This window comes from Capsicum annuum, chromosome 10, assembly GCF_002878395.1.
Source record: "Capsicum annuum cultivar UCD-10X-F1 chromosome 10, UCD10Xv1.1, whole genome shotgun sequence".
NCBI classification, from domain to species: Eukaryota; Viridiplantae; Streptophyta; class Magnoliopsida; order Solanales; family Solanaceae; genus Capsicum; species Capsicum annuum.
The window spans coordinates 57,507,231-57,523,219 of NC_061120.1; positions in this window are offsets into that span (position 1 = coordinate 57,507,231).

Genomic DNA, 15,989 nt, shown 5'->3' on the forward strand with positions numbered 1-15,989 from the left:
CTGGATTGGCCGGAATGACTAGTGGTTGTTCATTCTATGCACCCATGGAATGAGCAAGTGTGGTAAATTCGGCTCTAAACTCCGCATGGGAAACATGTTCGTCCAAAGGATCTTCTGGCTGAGGAGCTGCCTGGTTTCTTCTCTTTGGGCCATGGTCTGAAATAAGAAAAGAATGGATTAGACTAAGAGTTTAACTTGTGATTATGCTCACTAGCATTACATGAATATTAAAGAAAGGGGATTGTTCCTAAAACATCTTATAGCCTCCTGCACATAAATGTGGAGCGCAACACATCCATGTACAAGACTCTACTAGATATGGCTTTCAGACTTCCTAGGACTTTATTGAACCTTAGGCTCTGATACAAAGTTTGTACCACCCCGATTTGCTGAACTAGAATGCTACACGGTGCTCATGACCCCAAGGGACCACAAGCTAACCCATGACTGATATCTGTACTTCTAGACTGCAAATCATAATATAATAATGCAGAATACATAGAACTGTAAGGCCATAAGGTTCAACTGAATAAAATCATATGGGTGAAAATACCCAAAAGAACTAAATCTGAAAGTAAATCTGAAAGCCTCTAAACTATCTGAATAAGGAGTTTAAGGAACATGTCTCCAACTAACTCCATAAAACTAAACTGAAGAATAAATAAATGAATCAAATCCTATTTTCATCGAATAAATGAGGACTCACTGTGTCTCTACGACTAGAAAGCTACTGCTATTTTTGGGCTGGAGCTCGTGTCTAGAAACCTATGGTGTAACATGAAAAGAAAGCACCATAGCGCAAATACATCAGTATAATTGGAGTACTGAGTATACGAGGAAGGTAGGCTAAATATAAAGGGTTTCATGCATGAACAACACTGACTGACTAATATGAATGTGGGAGTGCAGACACACATATATAGAAACTGGGATTGTTAATACGTGATAGCATGACTTGTAAGCTAATACATAGTTTACTGATAACTATCACGACTGATACTGAAACTGATAACATGGAAGACTGTATATGACAGTCCTGTAGATACTGAAATCTGAAGAACGCTCTGAGTTCTTTTATTGATAATGTTCCTGAAATAAATAATATGGATGACTGTATCTGACAGTCTTGTATATACTGAAATCTGAAGAACTATCTGAGTTCTTTTACTTAGACTGCTACTAAAATTGTGGGAGGTAGTTTTTAACCGACATGCCCCGTGTAGGCCATTTTGGCTAAGCTGGGGTCCAATTTCTACCCCGACTGGAGGGGTGTCAATATCGCGCCACTAGTAAGGACAACTGTGAGTGACCCTTATCTGGCGGGTACTCAATGAGAATGGTGGGAACCCTAAACTGACGGGTTTAGCCACCTCATCTACCCTAAGCTGACGGCTTAAGATGTCTAAACCTACGTTGGCTGCGTAGTTCTAGAATACAAGGATTGGTACTAAGAATCACACCCTGAACTGGCTGGTGAGTTCCCATCCTTGGGTTCACTCGATGGTAAACTCTACTCCTATCTGAAGGACTGGACATGAATAACTGACTGTACATGACTTAATTTTACTGAATTCCATTGACTGGCGGAATGTTACTGATATCTGACAACTCACTAAGATCATGAGATTTTCCTGAGTCACCTGACTGACTGAAGTCTATTGAATCATATCTTGAGTTTGGATATCGTGAAACATGACATAGATCTAGGCACACAGCTATAGTTTTCGGGAGCAAGTACCCCCAAGACTCAGTGGAAGGAAACTTACACACATGACTGACTTGATCATAAGAGTAGAGTCCACAATATATAATATCATAAGTAGGGATCTCATACTACGCATGGTTAACAACAATGTATTGCATAGAAAGGATTTCATATCACATGGAAGTACTTGCACAATCTTAATATCATGTTCATTACATAATCATATTGGCAACACATACTAATAGCATGGAAGTTTTTGTGGATTGAATGGTTATCATACATCTTGTTCATAAGTAGGATTTGCAAGTAAATGTAGCATAATCTCATAAGAATAGTTCATGATCATCCCAACAACATTTACAAGGAACATTAACAACATAGAAGTCATTGGAACGTAAGGGCATATCATGAATCATTTACTTTGTCACAATTTAGGTATATTGCATGATTTCTAATTCCTTAGACATTTTATCAAACACCTTACATGCATATCTTAATCATAGGTAAATTCATCAAATTATACATCATGAAACAACCAAATTTACATGTTTCCAACTCATATAATATCATGAATTCACAAAAACATATATAAAGATTCCATCTAGGGAATCACCTAATATTCACAACAGGATCATCAACACCCAACAATATAGAAATCATACTTTACAATGAAAAAGAGGAAAACAATCAAGCATCAACATGGGTATGATCATATCAGCACAATCATCGAAGCTTTTGTATTTTAAAGATTTAGTCTTGAACTCTATGAACGAATTGAATCCATAGATGAACACTACGCATACCTTAGAAGGAAGATTCTTGATTATTGATGGAGGAAATTCCTCGAAATCGGATCTTCAAGCTTAGTTATGCAACCCTAGTCATTTTTCTCCTTTAGTTCTCTTGGATGATGAGCTTTGAGATGATAATAGGATTCCAGTATGTTTAGAAGGTATATATTTCGTAGGGTTAAGTTTAGGGACATGTAAGGAGTATTTAAAGACTTAATTACCTTTAAAATAACTCAAGGCGGAGTGTTTTTTACACCTGGAATTGGCTTAGGCGGCGCCCAAGTAATCGCCTATGCCTGGGTTGGGCGGCGCCTAACCAATCGCCTATGCCTGGGTTATGCGGCGCCTAACCAATCGCCTATGCTTGCTGCCTCTCACGAAAATGGGCATTACTTTTCGCTCGGGTATTGGATGAAAGCGAAATTGGTATCGTTGGAAAGCTAATTTGATTTTCTACAATTTCATAGGTCTAAATCAGCCAAATACCACATTAACATCGAATTATACTTGTTTAAAGTGACCCTTGCAAAATCGAACACTAAAACTTGATGAATTCGAAAACTCTTAGCTTGTATTACCTTAAGTGACTCGTATGAACATGCTTAATGCATCATAAGCTATCGTATCACTAGGATATTCATTGTAAGTCATGTACTCAAGTATGAATCACAGGATTAGAAACATACGGGGTATTACAGATATGGATATTACCACTACATCGTTGAGAGGGGATGTAATAATCCAATTAAGTGAATTAACACTATCATCCTACGTTTAAATCCAGTAAGGCATCTAAGTAAATCCGTGTCCTAGACGCTAATTATAATTCCTTATTTTTTAAAAAAATACAAACCCTACTTTGTTTATCCCCATTTTCTCTCTTCCTATTCCCTCTTCCGAGATCAAAAGGTCCATAATATATGTATTTTACGGGGGATTAATCCATAAAATAATTAAATCAACAATAAAGAAACAACCAAATAATATAATAAAATCCAACAAAATTAATCCAAAACAATTATACTAATATTCTTGGCTTTAACTTCGGAAAGAGGATTTTTAGCCGATAATATTCATAATCACGATCCAAATAATTGAATACATGATAAAATAATTAACTGCTAATTAAAGAATTAATAAGAACCTACAAGTAGAAGCAGTAGCCTTAATTACGTCCACGACATCCCAAACGTGTCCACCCCCCCCCCAAAAAAAACAATTTGTCCAAGTATAATATATACTTATATTGAGTGGACTTATACCTAACTTATATAGGATTGGGACAATTCAAGATATATCTGGTGGACAATTACCTAATCATTCTAGGATTAGTACAATATAATATAATATATTCTAGGCTTCTCCTTATCCGTGTATGACTAGTATTGTATGTGCAAATTAAGCATGGGAATATAGCACGCGTCGCATGCAGTAATGCACCGAAATGAATGGTGCGACGCATACATGGATGTACCGAAACGATGCGTGGGTCGCATGCAGCTACTGGAATTAATCTTCTAAAATTTATCTAAGGCAATGGAGCACTAAAATATAGCATGCGACGCACGCTCATCGTGTGTGCACACTGTATATTGTGTTCAAAATTTTGTTTAAGTCTTTCATTCCATCTTTCATCCCTTGTATCGTGGTGTATTTAACATGAATTTTCATCCATTATATCATCAATATATCACCATATTCAGATCACAAAGCTTCCTACAACATCAGACACCACAAATTAGAGATCTTAATAACACTATTTTTAACACCGAATCAAAACAAGAATTAAGATAAGGCTAATTCGCCATGATCTTCACTTGTTGTTCCAACATAAGACTTGACTCACTTGAACTTTGCACATCACAAACAAGTTATTCCACTCATAATTACATATTTAAACCATTTGGAAAAAATTAAACACATTAGAATCAAACAAAACCAACTAGACATGCAACTAGCTCAATCTAGTAAAACTAGTTTTCTTAATTAAACTCTAAATGACTCAATTAAATACAAACTTGTTGAAAAACACGTTGAACATTGTAATCACATCCTTAGACACATATACTTATTTATATCAATATTAACAAGTTAAGAACACAAACTACTCTCAAAACAAGGTTAAATAAGCTAGAACACTAATATTAGAGAGCATAAATACACCCAACATCACCACCCCACACTTAAATCCTTGTTCATCCTCGAACAACTCTTAACTTTAAACATCATAAGTTGAGGAGACTCTACACTTCTTATACATGCAAGACACTCAAACTAGTAATACAATGACTCCACAAAATGCAAATTTCTACAAATCACGTTATTTATGCAATTGATAGCTCATGAACACTACTCTAAAATATCCTAGCCTCAAGAATGGACTTACCTAGTTGGAAAACCCATGCTTATAGTTCAATCAAGGATATCATACAAATCACCCAAATTCATCAAATATGTTTCCCTCACAGCGAGAGAGTTACCCATAATCACTCACAATAATGAAATTTATAACATAATGGGTACAAGAATCAAATTATGCTTACTCTCACAAAGAATTCACAAGTTTCACGCAATGAACCATAAGCTTTTTCTTAGTGTAATTCTCCACTAATATAACAAAAATTGATGAACTTTAGGATCAATGAGGTCTTATCCGGGTTGTAATGTAGGCTAAGGGACGAGTAGGAACTATTTGGGAATAGTGACTAACCTCTCTAAAAGCTTTAATACACTACATTATACATTTAAAACCAATATCCAACAACCAAATTAAACTTTTTCTATCTACCCATCACCTTTATTTTTGTGCCATCTCTTTTAAGCATTTTCACAAACACACGGTGGACATATTGTTTATTACCACATGAATAATTTTTTTTCATTTTTCTCAATCATAGAAATATAATTAGCATAATGTCTGTCTCAACTATTTACCACACATCAATTATCAACACCAATAACTATTACCTTAGGGCATCGATTTCACCTTTCTCCTACTTTTTTAAATTTCACACTCCTTAGTCAATAATTTTACAATTAAATCACTTAGGAGCTTTGTTGGATCTAATTAAGGTTCCTCAACAAAGGGAATTAGGCTACATATAAGGCTACCAAAGAAAATAAGATACAGGCTCAATGAGGTTTAACTATGATTATGCACAATGATAGGTCCAAAAAAAGGTCTAAAACTAGGTTATCAAATAAATGCCAAAATACCCTCCTAAACCCACATTCTTTATTTCACTTTGAACATACACTAGGCAAGTTCTAGACCTAACATGTAATAAGGAATATAAAAAATATCTCACATCACACATGGAACGTGCTCAACTCAATAGGATAATCATAGACTCTAAACCAAATAATAGCATGAATTCAAATTTAAGCCAAAAAGTACAAGAGTCACAAACATGATCCTAAGTTTCTCAAAAGTAGTAATTCCTTATTCAACATGCTTTTACTAAACAAAATACTTGCACCATAAAATAAAAAATAGCACCAACAAAAATATCTCACACTAAAATTTTTTAAATTTAGCCAAAATCTGGGAATTTCCCAACCCCACACTTAAAAACCTACTTTGTCCCTAAAGTGAATTTTAAAGAAAGACACAAAAATGCTCCCTGAGGCCTCTTCTCCTAGCTAGTAGCATCTTTACTTAAAAAGAAGGTTGGTAGAGCCCTACACTTAATTTTTGCCATGCTTCTTAGCTCATGTTTCTGGTACTCAGACTTCCCATCAACCTATGACTCAATAAAAACAAAGAATATGTGAAATAAAAAATAAAACAAAAAAGAAATCATACTTACTTAACTTGGGTTTCCTCCCAAGCAGAGCCTAATTTAGTGTCATGGCATGACCCAGCTCAACTTAACTAAGTTTCTCCATCTTCTTCCTCACACTAGGAGTCCATCTTCTTATTATTTTAACCCTTATTGGGTGACTTCTTAAGGGAAATATATTCCTCAACGTTATCCTTTTCAGGCTCATTAATTAGCATCAAATCAGGCTTAGGCTTTAGAAGTTTGGGTTGCTCAATCAGTTAGTCCAAAAAGGTATTTGGTGGACTAGCCACCCACACTTGTCCCCTTCAATAACATTCATCATACATAAATCTTTATAGTGGGAAGTTATATAGGGTTCTTTGTAAACATCAAATACAACCTATTCATCCTCTACCCTCATTTTGAGCATGTCTTCTCTAATATCAACCAGCATTCCTCCAGTTGTTAGGAATGGATAACCCAAGGTGATTAGTACTTGTTTATCTACCTCAAAATCAAGAATAATAAAGTCAGTAGGAATAACAAATTTACCAAACTTTATAACAACATTCTTAATAATTCCTTTTAGATAGGCAATTGACACATTTACAAGCTGCAAAACCACCATGGTCGACCTAGGATTTCCTAAGCCCAATGTATAAAATATAGATAGGGGCATAAAATTTATGCTCTCTCCTAAGTCACTCAGTGCATGGACCACTTTACTTCCAATTTTGATAGGGAGATTAAACTTTCCTAAATCTCATAATTTTTTAGGATTTTTTGTGTCATTATTGCACTAACTCTTAAGTGAGTGTTATCGCCCCAACATCCTACAATTTCACCTTATTAGCAGCCACATCCCTCAATTACTTTGCATACTTGGGCATACCCTACAAAACATCTAACAAATGTAAGTTAATGTGAACCCCTCTGAATGTATGAAAGAACTTCTTAAACATTGTATCCTCCTTCTTTAATTTACCTCTAAGAGAAGGGTTGTGGCAGCATCTTCTTTACTTTTTTTGCAGCAACTTTTTCTTTCAAGGACATAGACTTCCTTAATTTTTCAAAAACTTCTTCATTTACCTATTTGTTCATCACATTAGTATCTACCTCCTTAGTTGCCTTTAGAGGTTCTTCTTGAAGCTCTTCACCACTCCTCAAGGTTATTGTCTTAACTTGGTTTGGATTTTTTGTATCCGCTAGAAGACCACCTTAAGGCCTAGTATTCAATGCTTACTACAACTTCCCAACTTTCAACTCTAAACTTCTTTAGTTCGTTTGTGAATTTTTCATATCCATAGTTAACTTTGCTTAATTAGATAAAAGTTGCTTCAACATCTCTTCTATGTTTCTAGTTGATTGATTTCTTTGTTCCTGTGGTTGCTGGATGTGTTGTTGATTGGTGTTCTATGGCTGAGTTTGCCATTTCATGTTGTAGGCATTACTATAATTTAGCCTTTGATTATTGTGTATATACATCACTGATTCCTGATTTAAAGCATACTTGGCTACTGAATGACCATTATTAGCATACACTTTATATATACCTACAGCTTGTTGGATGGGATTGACTGTGGCTTCAGGTTGTGCTTCTCTCTATTTTAAGCTGCTGAACTGAGTGTTTATTATATTTTGCAGTGCTGCAACCTGAGCTGATAAGGATGTGAGTTGGTCCACCTCCAATACACCCATAATTATTTTTGTGGCACCTCCAAAATATGAATTCCATTCTATATTTTGTTGTGCTATCTGGTTCAACAATATGTACAACTCATTATAAATTAATTCCAGCGCTTGACCACCTATTGCTGAATCTAGAAAAATCTTTATAGTCTGATCAAGTGCTTCTACAAAAGTGTGGGCAAGTACCTAATTAGACTATTGGTGGTGTGGAAAATCCTAAAGAACAGGCTTGAATCATTCCCAGGCATGATAGATATTTTTAACTAGCTTTTGCTTGAAACTCACTATCTCACTATGAACCCTCACAGTTTTGCCAGATGGAAAGAATCTGAAGAGGAACTTTATGGATAAGTCATCCCGTAATGTGATTGAATTAGCCAGCTCTACACTCAACACCTTTTATCTTTCCCCAACAATGAATGGGGAAAAATTGTTAGCCTCACATAAACTATATTTACCCAGACGAAATGAATGTCAGTAAGCTCAATGAAAGTCTGAAAGTGGACTTGTGGATCCTCATGTGAAAGCCCTTCAAACTTTCCACTACTGATAAGAAGGTACACCATATTTTGCATTAACTCAAAATTCCCCCCAGCAGCCGGTCTTTGAATTAGGGAAGTCAAGTTTGGCAGAAGTGGGACTACCACTTACCTAACTGTCCTGCGTGCCTGTTGTTCTGTAGCCATTATCGCAGGATTCTCTTGGTATTCTTCTATTTATAGAAATTAGGAGAGATTGATCGGGTCTCTATTTTATTAATAAAAGTGTTGTTCAGTTCCAGGCTTAGTTCAACCGAATCCCTATCCCTTTCCAGCTTCTTAAACTTAAAACCTATTTCCTATAATCCCAAAACCGATACCAAGTGTATTATACATCAAATAGATCTAAAGGTAAAACTAAAATAAATAGTTTAAAAATAACAAGTCCCCAATAGCAATGCCAAAAACTTGATAGCGCACATGCAAGTGTATGTGGTCTTCTCAAGTAGTAAGGTGGCCTAATGAAATCCAAGTATCTATCCCAAATGAACTTGGTCTAACATCTATTCAATTTTAGTTTAAATTTTAAGATTAATTTGATGCAAGAGTAAATAAAGAAAGAGTTTTGAATATTTGTAAATTTAAATAAAAGTAAACAATGCGAAAATTAAAGTCGTAAAACAACTAATGGAGTAAAGCTAGGGTTAAAGCTCTTTGAAAAACCATACTATGTTATTTAACGTCATTAGATAAATTGCTTATATTAGTAGTTGATTCGTAGGGTTAATTGCATGATCATGGTTTCCCCACTGCTAATGTTTACCTAATATGGACATTACAACTACATTATTGAGTAGGGACGCAATAACCTAATTAATTTAATTAAATCTATCATCCTATGTTTGAATCAAGTAAGGCATCTAAGTACATCCCTATCCTAGACGCTAATTTAAAGTACTTATTTTATAAAAGAATTCAAATCCTACTTTGATCATCCCTATTTTCTATCTCCTTATTTTCTCTTCTAATATCAAAAGATCAACAATATATATATTTAAGAGTAAGGTTGCCTTGTTGATTAAGGATATGGATATCTCCTAGTTTGTTATGTACATACGATAGGTAGATAAAGAAAAGAAGAAGCTGGCGGAAATAGGGGAGAGGCAGGCAAGAGGTTTAGGTTCTTTGAGTAAGGTGGTGGCCAGTATCAAAGTGGTAGGGATGACGGTAAATGAACCAAGAAAAAAAGGGCAGTTTTGGGTCATATTTGACTGCTAGTGCTCTCTACCTAAAGCCACTGGGTGATAATAATTTCCATGGTGTAAACAACTTTAGGGCACAGGGTTCTTAATCTCAGGATAGTGGGCATCAGTCAGCTCTGTCATATCCTCATTGTAGATTTTACGGTAGATTGCATTGGGGGTACTTTGATAAAGGAAAGGACTAGTGCTTTAGTAGTGGTCAACATAATTAGAAACTGCCCAGTTGGTATGGTTGCTCTTAGGGTAAATAAGGGTCCTGTCTTCTATTCTTCAATTACAACTCCAAAGGGTGACCCATCTAGTTTTGGCACTGGTCGGAACCATTTTATGCTCTCACTACCCACCAAAAGTTTGAGGCACCGCCTGATGTCGTGGCTAGCGTTAAAACTCTTTACACATGATGTGTACTATTTACTTCATTCCAGGTCCACTCTCTCTTATATGAACCCATTTATGGATGTGCATTTTTGGTTTTGGTTTCAAGTGTGTTTTCAACCCTTTCTCTATTTCTACCCTGGTAGGTGACTCTGTGATTGCTACACGAGTCTATAAGGGGGGTGTATTTGTTAGTAGAAAATAAACTTTGGTAGATCTATTTGAATTAGACATATGTATTTTGATGTCTTATGAGGGTTGGATTAGTTGCACTCGAGCTCTACTTCTCTAAATTATCGGACCGTTAAGGTTATCTTTAAATTCCCTAATGAGTCAGTTATTGAGTGGGACGGTGGTTCCCAATCTTCTATAGAAAAAATTATATCATATCTTAGAGCTCGAAGATTAATTTTCATGGGGTATCTCTATCATCTATTTTAGGTTAAGGATTTTAACTCGGACGGTCCTTCATTACATTTTGTTTTGGTGGTAAATGAATTTCCTGAATTCTTTCCTGATTATCTTCCTGGTGTTCCTCCAGATAGGGAGATTGAGTTTGGGATTAATCTTGTTTTGAACACTCCTCGAATTTCTATTCCATTATATAGAATGGCTCAGTTGAGTTGAAGGAGCTTAAGAAGCAACTAAAGGATCTTTTAGACAAGGTTTTCATCCATACTAGTATGTCCCTGTGGGGTACACAAATTTTATTTGTGCGGATGAAGGATGGTTCCCTTCGAATGTGCATTGATTACTAATTGTTAAATAAGGTGATAGTAAGGAATAAGTATCCTGTTCAAAGGATAGATGATCTATTCAATCAGTTGTAGGATGCTAAGTTTTTCTCCAATATTAATCTTCGATTTGAGTATAATTAGTTAAGGATTAGGGAGGCGGATATCCCTAAGACTGCTTTTCACACATGGTATGGTCATTTTAAATTTCTAGTTATATCTTTTGGATTGATAAATGCCTTGACAACATTCATGGATTTGATTAATAGGGTCTTCTACTAGTTTCTAAATCTGTTAATCATTGTTTTTATACATGATATTCTGCTGTACTCCAAAAATAAGGTGGATTATGCGAATAACCTCTGTATTATGTTGCAGACCTTGAAGAAGCAGTAGTTGTATGCCAAGTTTTTTAAATGGGAATTCTAGTTGAATTATGTCATTTTTTGGGTCATATCGTTTCTAGTGAAGGGATCATGGTGAATCTACAAAAAGTAGCAGTGGTAAAGAAGTGTCCTGGACCCATGACTCCAACTTATGTTCGGAGTTTCTTGGGTCTAGATGATTACTATAGGAGTTTTTTGAGATTTATTTTTACTATAGCTGCCCCATTGACTATGTTGACATAAAAAAAGGTCAAGTTCCTACAGTGTAATGTTTATGAGGGGAGTTTGAAGATGCTAAAGGATAAGCTAACTTTGGCTTTGATTTTGACTTTGACTAAAGGCACTGTGGGTTTATGTTCTACTTTGATGCATCCTATATGGGACTTTTTTGTGTTCTGATGCAACATGTGAAGGTGATATCTTATTTCTGTAGAAAGTTGAAAGTTCATGAAAAGAATTATTGAACTCATGAGTTGGAATTATTAGCTGTGGTTTTTGCATTGAAAATCTGGCACCACTATTGTATATAGTGAATATGGATACTTTTTAAATCATAAGAGCCTACAATATATGTTTAATTAGAAAGAGCCTAATCTCGGGCATAAGAGAGGGCTAAAAACTTCTCAAGGATAATGTTATTAGTCTTCACTACCATCCAGGTATAACAAATATGGTTGTTGATGCTCTTCACAAGTTGCCCATGGGAAGTTTAGCTAATGTAGATAGAGCGAAACAGGAGTTGGTCAAGGATATTCACCGTTTGGCTAACCTTGGAGTTCTTCTCTTGAACTCCAAGAATAGGGGCGTATTGGTGCAAAAAGTTGCACAACTGTCTCTTAGTACTGAGATCAAGGAGAAGAAGATGTTAGATCCTATCTTGATGAGTATCAAGGGTGATGTAGGTGGGCAAAAAGTGATGGCCTTTGAAATTAGTGGTGATGGTACCTTACTGTATCAAGGGAGGTTATATGTTCCCGACGTGGATGGTTTGAATGAGAGGTTGCTAGCTAAGGTGCATGAGTCGCGCTATGTTGCTCATCTTGGTGCAATAAAAATGTATCAGGGACTTAAGAAGATATAGTAGTGGAACAATATGAAGAGAGATATGTATAAATTTATAGCCAAGTGCATGGCATTCCACCAAGTGAAAGTTGAGAACATCAGGGTCGAAGGATTTATCTAGAGATTGATTTTCCTGAATGAAAGTGGGAAGAAATCAATATGAATTTTGTACCAGTCTTTCACGGTCTCGGATCCAATTTTAGTTTTTTTGGGTTATTGTTTATAGGATGAAAAAGTTGGCTCACTTTTTGCTTGTAGAGACAACTTCTCGATTGAGGATTATGTGAGGTTGTATCTTTATGAGATTGTCAAGTTGCATAGGGTACTTATTTCTATTATCTTAGATCGTGGTATGCAATTTATATCTCACTATTGGAGATCATTCAATAAGGGTTTGGGAACTAAGTTTAGTCTTAGATCTACTTTTTACCCACAAGCAGATTGGCAAGGAGAAAAGGCTATCCAAACATTGGATTACTTGCTTATTCGGTCTTTTAGACTTGTTGAGCATACTCTATTGTTACCTATTTAGTCTTCTAGACTTCAGTTGGATTATAGTTGATAAGTGTTCAAATGATAGCCCATGGGCCTTATATTTGTTATTTCAGTTCAGGTTTTAGCTTTCTTTTGAAATTTAGGATTATTTACTCAGTGTGAGTAATATCCTCTAGTTGGATCCAAAATGGCTTCATTCCCTATAGAGGAGGCATCCTAGAGTGGGATATTCAGGGATGAGTAGTTATACCTTTGATTTCAAAATTTTAGTTCGATTTTTATTTGGTTTGGTTGCAGCATTTGCATGGATTGCATTCCTACATTATCTTTATTTGTATGCCCAAATAATGCCTTATTAGCTTATTCTAATGTTCGTCTTATGGACTTTAAGCGGATCAACTTTAGTTCTTTGATTTCTATATGATGTGATGGAGTAGATGAGACTTAGGTGATTTTTCTCCTGGTTTAAAGTTGATAGCATGTGTAAAATTGCTAAGAAAGGTTATTTTTTGGGTTTAGAGTCAGTTTTATAACTTATGTCTTGGTTTTCTTTTGGATTGGATGAGCCTTTATTTATTAATACGTATATAGATATGGTATCAGCGTGATGTGCTTCATATTTCAAAGCATCAACCTTTTCAGTTTAGATGGAGGCCAATTAGTGGTTAAGTTGTGTTGGCTATTTTGAAGTAGAATGAGAGTGCTGGTTGAAAAATGAATACCTATGGCAAAATCCCTTGGAGTGTTTTCTTTCCATTGAGGTTACCTAGGAAGTCATTCTTGGAGCATGCGGGCCCAATACCTTATCCTTTCAATATTTTGAAATTCTTTCTATTCATTGACTTTCGATATTTTGAAATTCTTTCTATTCTTGAAATCTTAAGTTGTGTAGATTTAACTTGAGTACCCTTTTTTCAAGTCGAAGTTGCTATCTTAGGCTTGAATATTGCTTACTTGGAATCTAGAATATGAACTAGATACCTTATCCTAGTTTGGGGCATAGTATGTCTAATTATGGAAATTGTAGATTAGAAGTGGGGTCATTCGGCCCACTTAGGCCTAAGCTTATGTTAAGTTTTGTGGACATTGTTGGGGATGTAGATATAGATGAGACTAGCAAACCTTAGAATAAGGTTACTTCATAAATTTGTAAAATTTGTATTGCTGTTTTTGGATTGTGGCTTCTGAGTTATTAATATGATTGTACTTATGGAAATGATATTAGACATTTAGAGCTGATATTACTCCTAGATACGTTCTGTGGCCTATAGAAACGTTATTTCATCTTAGATATGTAAATTGGCCTAAAGAAGAGATATGGAAAGCAGGAGAGCAGAACTGCTCTCAGTTACTGGAATTGCGATCCCCAAGTGGGATCGCAGCCACCCGCATGTCTGTAAGTATGGTCACGGTCACTTCAGCTACTTAATCCCTCATTGTCTTGATGTATGACCTATGGATATATGATATACAATATACAATATATGTCTATCTATATTATACCTCCTAGATATGAGATACTTTTTGTGTGAGAGATGATAACATTTTATTAATACTATGCCTCCTATATGTTCGATGCCTCCTATGTGTGAGAAGCTTAGAGTTATGCTACGACTCATAAATATGATTATTGATATGAGTCTAGAATACGTGCATAGGACTAAGGCCGTGATTATGATGTTATGATTATCTGGATAAATTAATGGGCTAAGGGTCGCATTATGACATTGATTAAATATCCGAGAAGTGTTTGTCATCATATGTGATATGATTATAGTTCATGAATATGAATATGAATATGAATATGAATATGTATAAGTATTTGTTTGTACCCGCATCTCTCCGGTATGGGATGGAGGAAGATGTAGTATGATGCATATTATTCCACTAATTGAATACAGGTGATCGCATGCATAGATTTGGTACATTCATGATTACTGTATTGATAATTGATGTGATTCTAGTTAAAATACAATCTTATGACTATTCTTCCTAATTAACGATTAAGCTAAGTGGTAGCTAGATGTCTACTAGGTGGCTATAGTACTTGATGGCTGGAAATCTAATGTACTAGTTAATGAACCTTACTTAGTTGAAATATGGTCACTAATGGTTAGAGTCAATACATGGCAATGACAATGGTTTTCTGTTGATAATGATTAGTTTCTATCGATAACAAAATTGTGACGCCTATTAGTTGTTGTGATGCCCCGAAAAAAAATTTCTTTAACATCTCGGACGAAAATATGTTGAATCTATTCTTTATCATGATTAATAATTTTTCTATGTAGAATTTCTATATAGGCAACCCATCATTGCGTAGAGCATCGAATAAGATTTCCAACGACATATGGATCATCCAAAACGGACACTCAAGCAATAAGTTATGATTATTCTGATCTAACCGTGAATAGTGGTGAACAGTAAATGTGCAGGAAAAAATACTGAGGCCACACGAATTTTAGGGTCAACTTCAAATGATCATAACTCCTTGTACATAACGATCTATGTAAGATACTATAAATCAATAGAAAGCTCTGAAAGTCCTCTTTCCAATGAAATTGGTTTCATCCAATTTTGCCATCGGAGCAAAATGTTATGGTCGATCTACTTCAGCTTATCAAAATAGTCCACCAAAGGACAGATTTGACATTAATTGATTTTTAAGGGTATTTTGGTCATTCCTACTCCAATCCATCCGAGTAAACCTTGGATTTAAGTCCATTAAGAGCATCCAATAGCTCATTTTTCTCCTAAATTTCCTAAGGCTCAAACCCCAACCCTACTACTCCAAATTTCATCCTTCTATGTCTCTTGATTGAACCATAGAAATTTCAAATTGATTTGGGATTAGAGTTGATAATGTTAAGGGATTCAAGAAACACCCTTTATTTTCGTGAATAAAGTTCCGAAGTCGAAAGTTCATATTCATCTACCATTTTTAGGTATGTGGGTCTTTGAACAAGATTATCCGTTCGATCCTGTGTCCAGTATTTTGGTTGAATTACATTGACATAAGATTTTACATGTTTTACCATGAATTGGAAATATGGTTTTATATCTTGTATTATTGTCCATGAGGTATGGGATTATGTCATCCGATATATGTATGATGTTGAGATCGAATTATGTCCAAAAAGTATTTGATTATGAGAGTATGATGATTTAATTTGTTAAGCCTTGATTTATACTATCATTCCACTATTTCCTTATTGTGAATTTATAATTGATATTGGAAATTCTATAT